Source organism: Sitophilus oryzae, unplaced genomic scaffold (genome assembly GCF_002938485.1).
Source record: "Sitophilus oryzae breed Bouriz unplaced genomic scaffold, Soryzae_2.0 scaffold_499_pilon_pilon, whole genome shotgun sequence".
Taxonomy (NCBI): Eukaryota; Metazoa; Arthropoda; class Insecta; order Coleoptera; family Curculionidae; genus Sitophilus; species Sitophilus oryzae.
The window spans coordinates 3,987,739-3,996,081 of record NW_022147083.1 but is presented as its reverse complement, the minus strand read 5'-3'; the positions used below and the strand labels follow the sequence as shown (position 1 = coordinate 3,996,081).

General features: G+C 34.7%; 1 long non-coding RNA gene across 3 annotated transcripts; it reads left to right on the top strand.

Annotated features, from left to right (window-relative positions):
• The first annotated feature begins 5,037 nt into the window (after positions 1-5,037).
• On the top strand, positions 5,038-5,828 carry LOC115886835. Of its 3 annotated transcripts, none has more exons than XR_004050952.1 (4): positions 5,038-5,198; positions 5,271-5,357; positions 5,532-5,652; positions 5,722-5,828. It is a non-coding gene; the product is annotated as an uncharacterized LOC115886835 (long non-coding RNA). The 3 variants fall into 3 exon arrangements; XR_004050953.1 differs by having other exon boundaries at positions 5,704-5,820; XR_004050951.1 differs by having other exon boundaries at positions 5,041-5,198; positions 5,532-5,822.
• The last annotated feature ends 2,515 nt before the right edge of the window (positions 5,829-8,343 follow it).

Genomic DNA, 8,343 nt, shown 5'->3' with positions numbered 1-8,343 from the left:
CCTTCCCAAACACCCACGATTTTTTTATCTGCGTAAATCTTAATTCAATAATTATAAATATCATTTTAAATCGCAGGCAAATTTTGTTTTCTCATTAATGACCAAGCTATTTATATTATTATTATTATATATACATATAGCATTTTTATCAGTTGTTTAACTTTTGTTTTACGATACGTGTACGACGTATCATAAAAAAATAGACAAAGTAAAAAATCCAATCAAATTCATGAACTGTCTAAATCGACTGACAATTTAAAGTCTCGCTGAGCTTTATCTGGGATGCAGCCTCCATTGATTCAAAAATAAATTAAAAGCTTAGTTGCGTCCGATCTCAGATAACCAGCCAACCAACGGCAGCAACAGCAGCAGCACGGCCAACGAGCAGACAGGTAAATTTAATACACGTAACCTTTGAAATGTCCGTCAATGCTATCTGTGGATGACAGGCCTCTCGGACAAACTCGTTATCAGTCCATTATTGTGCGGTATGACCATTATATAAAGTTAATTACGAAGTATAGGAAACACAAAATTATTAAACTACACGGTATTTTTATATATTTTTAACTGCATAAACGTTAATTGTTAAAGAATTTAGATCATGCAATACTATGCATAGTGACAGATGTACATATGTAGGGTTACCAACCGTCCTCTATTCCAGTCTGGAATGAAATTTCCAGAGGATAGTCCTCTTTTTCATTGTACTGTCCTCTTGTCTCTCACGTATTGAAAAAATCTTGCTTAATCAAATTGTTAATTTGGAAACAATGTGTTTTCGCTACTTCCACCCGTTTGTACAATAAAGCAATACTTATGTACAGGGTGGGCCAAATTGGACGCTTTTAAAGGGAAACACCCTTTTCTATAGGAGATAGGCGAAAACTAATATCGGTGTCTGGAACTCAATTTTTATCAAAAACATGATAGTAAACACCGCGCATCGATATCTGTTCCCGTTGCGGAGTTACGGGATGTTTTTAAAATATGTGCATTTTTAACAAATCGCTGTAACTTTTTTGCTATGGAAAATGTTGTATTTTGTTGTGAAAACATTTCCAAAGCTTTTTATGTAGAACTAAAATGGTTTAAGTATGTATTTTTTTAAATTTGTATCAATATAATCATTTTTATCAATATAATCATTTTTTATATGGGCCAATATATATTTTTAATTCACTGAAAGGAGTTTAAAATTAACTTTCCAAAAATATAGCACACTTGACATTTTGCTCGATTCCTCTTCCAGATATAGAGTTTATAAAAATTCGCCCACTTTGAATAAGTAGGCTTTGAACGGCGCCAGTTGTAATGCATAAAAATTCTAACTGTGAGCAGCAACTAAAACGAAAATAATATTTGCAATGAGAATTGCAGAATTTTATAACAATTTAAACTATATTTAGCAACATCAACACATTTTAGTGATGGATTGTTATTTAACTATCTGTTATTTTATAACAATTATTTAGAAATAACATAACGCAACCGTTACTACTTTTAAAAAATAACAGATATAAAATAACGATACGCAGAGATCGACCGTTCGTGAAAAAAAGTCGGCGCTCTGCATCGCCACGAAATTCGATGCTGCTCGAAGCAAATCCAAAAACAACTAGTATGGATTATGGATGGAAAACATGTTATTTCGACCACCATCGATACAGGCGGTGAGATACAACGAACAACAGAGTGGGGAATGCGCTACGGCGCGGCGCGGCGAACGTAGCTGCATCGGTCGATGGTCGTGTGGGCTTGCAACAGCTTAAAAATAATAGGATATTAAAGAAGCAGCTTTTTTGAAACAGTTGCGGACATAACGCCTGGCGGTCGAGATAACAGGAGTGGGAAAGGAATGCTGCTGCATCGGTCGATTGTCGATGGAGGCTCGCAACGGGTTGAAGAAGCAGTCATTTTAGATACGTTGTTTTTTAACCTGTTACGAGCATAACAGAGCGGCGCGGCGGTCGAGATAATCGGAGTGGGAAACTAACGCTGCTGCATCGGTCGATTGTCGATGGAGGTTCGAAACAGGTTGGAGAATAACGCATCAGTTGTTTTAGATACATTGTTTTTCAACCTGTTACGAGCATAACGGGCGGAGGTCGAGATATTATGGCGCTGTATGTTTCAGTACTTACTTATTAAGTTTCAATATTTAGGTATTTATTTATTCTGAAAAATTTTCAGAATAATATTTTAGGATTTTTTAAAAATGTATACAGGGTGTTTTGAAAATTCTGGTAATTGATTAATCACAATCCTGCTTAAAGTCCTTGAGTAAAAAGCTGATTTTTGGAAAATGGATTGACTTTAGGATGTAGAGGTTCGATAAGAAGGGATTTTTCGAAACTCGAATTCTAAGGGGGTGAAACCACCCTCAAATATTAGAATATTTTTTATTTAAAAACCGGTGAGTTTTTCGGAAAAACTCTTAAACACGTAGATTTTATTTTGTTGTTTTACATATTTTAAGATTTTTAAAAAATATATACAGGGTGTTTCATAAAATATGACCGTTGAGTAATCACGATTCTGCTTAAACTGCTTGACATTTAAAGCTGATTTTTGACAAACGGATTGACTGTGGGGTTGAGGTTTGATGAGGAGGGGTTTCTCGAATCTCAAATTCCAAGAGGGTGAAAACTCCCCTCAAATATTACAATATTTGTTATGTTAGTCTTTCGGGAAAACGCTTGGACACGCATAATTTATTTTGTTTATTTACATATTTTGAAATTTTTTCAAAAATCATACAGGGTGTTCCAAAAAGTTGAGTAATTGATTAACCACGATTCTGCTTAAACTGCTCGACGTTTAAAGCTTATTTTTGGCAAATGTGAGAACATTTTATCCAGTTTGTATGTTAATGGAAATTCTTACTTTTTTTCCTTTGCTTTATCATCACCATTAAAAATTATTAATTCGACGCGAACGAAGTCGCGGGTACACGCTAGTTTAAGTGTAAAATTAATTCGAACTCTAGTGTGTAGTTGGTTTACATATCAAGAATATACTACACATTTTCTTATATTGCTATTTTTTGACCGCAAATGGTAAAATCATAACTATATAAGAGCTTCTCGCCGGTCAAGTGAGATGCACCCTGTACACTGCTACGCAATTCAGGATCTACGCGGATCGAGGGGCAGGGCGTAGGTAGATTGGAATGTATAGGTATAGACGAGTAGCGGAGTTTTGGCTTTTTTATATCGCAATTTGTAAACAGCGTTTATTTGTAAACAACCACCATTTTTAAAGAGGTACAATCGATATTTAGAAATCTTTTGACACCCTGGAAATACTACCACCGAGCACGTCATTGTTGCAACTTGCAACTGCGTTAATACGCCTGGCGGTGACCGCCTCATACTCTTTCAGATATTTAGCAATAAAATAAAGAAACCTGTTATTTTTAAGCTGTTATTTTAAGCTGTTTTTTATAAATAACTATAACAGTTTCAACTGTTATCTAAATATAACAGTTTTGCCCATCACTAACACATTTAAACTATATCTAATAACAATAAAAAATTAATACCCAACCAAGACATGAGATTTTGCTAGAGGTGTTCGACATATCGACCGTTTTCTGTTAAGGACAGACGGGACCGTCTTTGAACACTTCTGGCGGAATTCATTAACTCAGTAGGGGTGAAAGATCCTCGCATAACCGCTAGGTACTCCTAATTCTTGTCTAGGTTATACGAATAAGAACCTTTATTCTTCCGCAAAGGTAAAAATCCATAGGCACTAAGTCCGGCGGCTTCGACGGCCAACGGCTGAGATCTTGGTTAGCTATTCAAATATTCTCGAAATTAGTTGCATAAATTTGCTGATAACTTGAGGTTTCTGGGGGATCCAAAGTTTATAGTTAAAAAAAGTGGCGAAATTTTAAAAATTCCGTATTTTGAGAGGGATTATAACAAAATATCAAGTGTGATATATTTTTCGAAAGGTAATTTTTAGTTCTTTTCAGTTAATTAAAAATATACATCCAGGTATATTTTTAATTCACTGAAACAAACTGTGTATACAGGTGTCCCAAATAAAAAATCAATTTTTCTGTTGATAACAATTAAATCGTTAATTCTTAAAAAATATACTTAAACCATTAAATTCTACGTAAAAAGGCGCTTTGGGAATGTTTTGATAAAAATACAAAATTTTCCATAGTAAAAATGTTACAACGATTTGTTAAAAATGCACATTTTTGAAAAACACCCCGTAAATCCGAAGCGGTAACAGATATCGATATGCGGTTTTCACCATCATGTTTTTGATAAAAATTGATACTGATATTAGTTTTCGTCTATTTTCAATAGAAAAGCGTGTTTCCCTTTAAAATCGTCCAATTTGACCCACCCTGTACCAGGAATATTTCTGGAATCGATGCATGTTTAGTTTTTTTATGTTTACTGAGCTTATGTATTGATATAAAAAGTTTTGTAGAAAATCGTTTGTTTTATTTAAAAAAAATATTTTTACCATTCCGTCCTCTTTTTAATATCTTGAAATTTGTCAAACCAACCCTTGATATATCTGATCTGGTGCGTCCTCAGATACAAATCGAGAATTGATATGTTAGTATATGACATAAATTAGGATTGATTGACACATTCAATTGTTTTTAGTCATTTCCGGTGAAACCTACTACAAGAGTTTAGACTACAAGCACAGATAACACATAATCCAGATGGCTCCTTACGTGTTAAAAATTGTCACCCCAATTTCACTCCAATTTGGGAAAATATTGGAGTGACATTTGAATAATCTGAAATTTTTAGATTCCTTTTCTAACTTTTTTGGGAGGTTTTGCTTCTCTTGCACAGATGTCGCTTGCACTTCAGTTGCGTGGTTGCCAAACGTTATATCGAAATATATTTCATTTCATTATGAATATAATATAAAATTAAAAATTATGTAATTTATAAACATGAAATAGATATGGATGTTAGGTAATACCGGATGTTAAATTAATATATAAATATTTAACTTAATACGTACATTATTATTTTATTAATTTATCGTCACATGTTATTTACCAGTTGCCTAATTACGAAAAGTTTCATATGACATTAACCTCAAAAATGATCTTTGAAAACAAACAACAACAAATAACTCAAAGAAATAACTACATACTACATAATAATAACTGATAATAATGACTTTTAATGGTATAAAGGCTGATGAAGGTAATTATAAACATTATTTTGAGTTTGTTTAATAAAATATAGGATACAATATAACTAAGCAAAATCAAACAGTTTTAGACAACCAATACAAGATTCAGAACTCGGCATCGCGATAAACAAGTAAAATTGTACATTCAGGAACTCGTTTAAATATTATAGGTAAGTAATATTTTCACAAAAGTAATCATAAAGTAATATAGAATATTACCTGTGATAAAATGTTAATTAGTGACGTATATTTATTCTAATCACATTTAAATTTAAACTCAAAATTTTCATAAAGAAAATGATAATTTTTCATAGATATAAAGTAAATAATATTACATATTTCAGGTTGATTGAAGAATAATCTACAATTGATTAGAGCCTATGATGATGCGAAGATAATTAATATCACCTAACTTTAAGAAACCAGCCTAAAGAAGTTTACATGCATCTCATCTAACCATTATAGGTAATAATTTACAAAATTAGTCATTTTTGATTATAATATTATGGTACTTAGGTACATTTTATCTTCTAGATCAGTAGTGATTTTTCATAATTTGAATGAACTCACAGATAGCAATGGGGCACTGCACCGAAGCAGTATTACAAAATGTGAAATAAAACTGTAGTACAAATTGCTCTATAAAATTTAATAGAAATAAATTTATTTATGAAAATTAATGAAGTTTTATCTTTCCTAGGAAAAAAATAACAATTATATTTTGAACAATTAATTTAGAACTTTAGAGTTAAAAAAATATATGTGTTAGAAATTGTAACACATATTTTTTTAACTCCATGTTATTCTAACTTAGAATAACATATTTTTAATAAAATTGCGCTTATACTTTATACTTTTTTGCTATTATATCAATAAGAACTAACGTAAGGAGCAATTCATTTGATTCAACTCACACCTCACATTTTGATTCAACTCACAACTCACATTTGATTCAATTCACACCACCACCCACCCCACGCCCACAACGCACCCCACACACCACCACCCACCCCACGCCCACAACGCACCCCACACACCACCACCCACCCCACGCCCACAACGCACCCCACACACCACCACCCACCCCACGCCCACAACGCACCCCACACACACCACCCATCCCACGCCCACAACCCACCCCACACACCACCACCCACCCCACGCCCACAACCCACCCCACACACCACCACCCACCCCACGCCCACAACCCACCCCACACACCACCACCCACCCCACGCCCACAACGCACCCCACACACCACCACCCACCCCACGCCCGATTTATATCTATAATTTTCCTGCAACTAGTTTCTATTCTTTAAAAGAAGGAATGACTTGCTCGGATTGAGTAGGGTGAGTCTGAACTTTTTTTTGAAGAATCACAACTAATGTCTTTGTCTATTTGTTTGAAACTTCTTAAATTAAGTAAGAATAAGAGTAAATAGTTAAGTAAGAGTAAAAATATAACTATCCGAAAATCAACATCCAATACAGCAATAATAGTATGTCCAAGTTTCTTTTTTCTGCTGTGGTAGCGGGTAGATACTCATCTATGATCCTAATAGATGACAGATCTACTTCAGGAATGCGCTCCTGCCTACGCGAGCCTTGGTTTATCCCCCAATTCCATCATATGGGGGAAATCATTGTCCTACACATGAGCTTCCTATTCATATCTTTTTTCCTTTCCATCATCCCTGGATACCTTCACAAGTTGTAATAGCCAACCTGTCAATGTGGCGGCTAATAATACCCGAAAAAATCCTATATAGGTATTTTGCTACTGCAAGAAAATCTACAAAATAAAAAAGTTATTTTTTTTTTGTAAACACTGCTGAGTTAATCCAACGGAATCTACTTGTCAGCAGTTAGGTTTACTGGTAAACAAATTAGCCTAACGAACAAAAAAATGCTTAACTTTTCGGAAAGTTTATCTCTTTCCGTCGTCGGAAGCAAAAAAAAATACAAAGAGTAAAGAAAAAAAAACTATTTAAAATATTTGAAAGCTTCAGAATTCGAGAACACTCTACAGCTGTTTCAGATGGAGCGGACCGTCCGCGACTTCAAGCAAGTACCATGAGTTTATATGAACAATTTCACATGGGTCGCGTATGCTCCGTCCGATGTTGTTCATATAAACTCATGGTACTTGCTCGAAGTCGCGGACGGTCCGCTTCATCAGCGAGCGCTGTTAGTTTTTTTTAAAACAGATATATCTACAAAAACCGTTGACGTTCTACGTTTTTTTTTGTAGACGTATCTGTTTAAAAAAAAATAAAGTGTTCTCGAATACCTACTTTTAAATATTTTATTTTATTTTTTTATTCTTTGTATTTTTTTTGCTTCCGACTACGGAAAGAGATAAACTTTCCAAAACGTTAAGCATTTTTTTGTTCGTTAGGCACTTTTGTTTATCAGTAAACCTAACTGCCGAAAGTTTCCGACGACGACTACTGCAGAAAATGCGGAGAGGAAGAAGAAACCATAGAGCACCCGCTGTGCCAGTGTCCGGCACTGGAATACCGACGCTTTAAAATTTAGGGCAAGGTTTTTTGGAGGGACTAGAGGAAGCAGCAGAAGCCAACATCAGCGACATCGGGAACTTTGCAAAGGGCTGGAAGTGCTTTAACGCAAAGAAAGAATGAGAGGAAGGTTTGGTAAAACAATACAGGGGTATTGCAATGGGCCCAACGCCTCCGAGTGGGGGATCAAATATGATCCCAAACCCCAGCAACCTAACCTAACCTAACCTAACCTAAACCTAACTGCCGACAAGTAGGTAGTTTCCGTTGGATTAACGCAGCAGTGTTTACAAAAAATTACTTTTTTATTTTGTAGATTTTTTTGCAGCGGCGAAATACCCATATAGGATTTTTTTGGAGAGATGAATCCGCCACAGGTAATAGATATTTTCCTTTTTGATTTCCTTTGATGATTTCAACATTGTCATTGATTTCTTGAAAATCTTGTTTATGATCTTGACTTATTTGTATAACATACATGAAACTAATTAGTTATTAATAAAATATAATGTATATATATATATCGGTGGTGATGCTATTTTTGAGTGTAGTCAAGCAAGCCATGCTGACGAAGGATGCTGTCCAGAAACAGTACTCTCCGTGGCTAGAGCACAGTCGAGAGTTGCAGTCGAAAG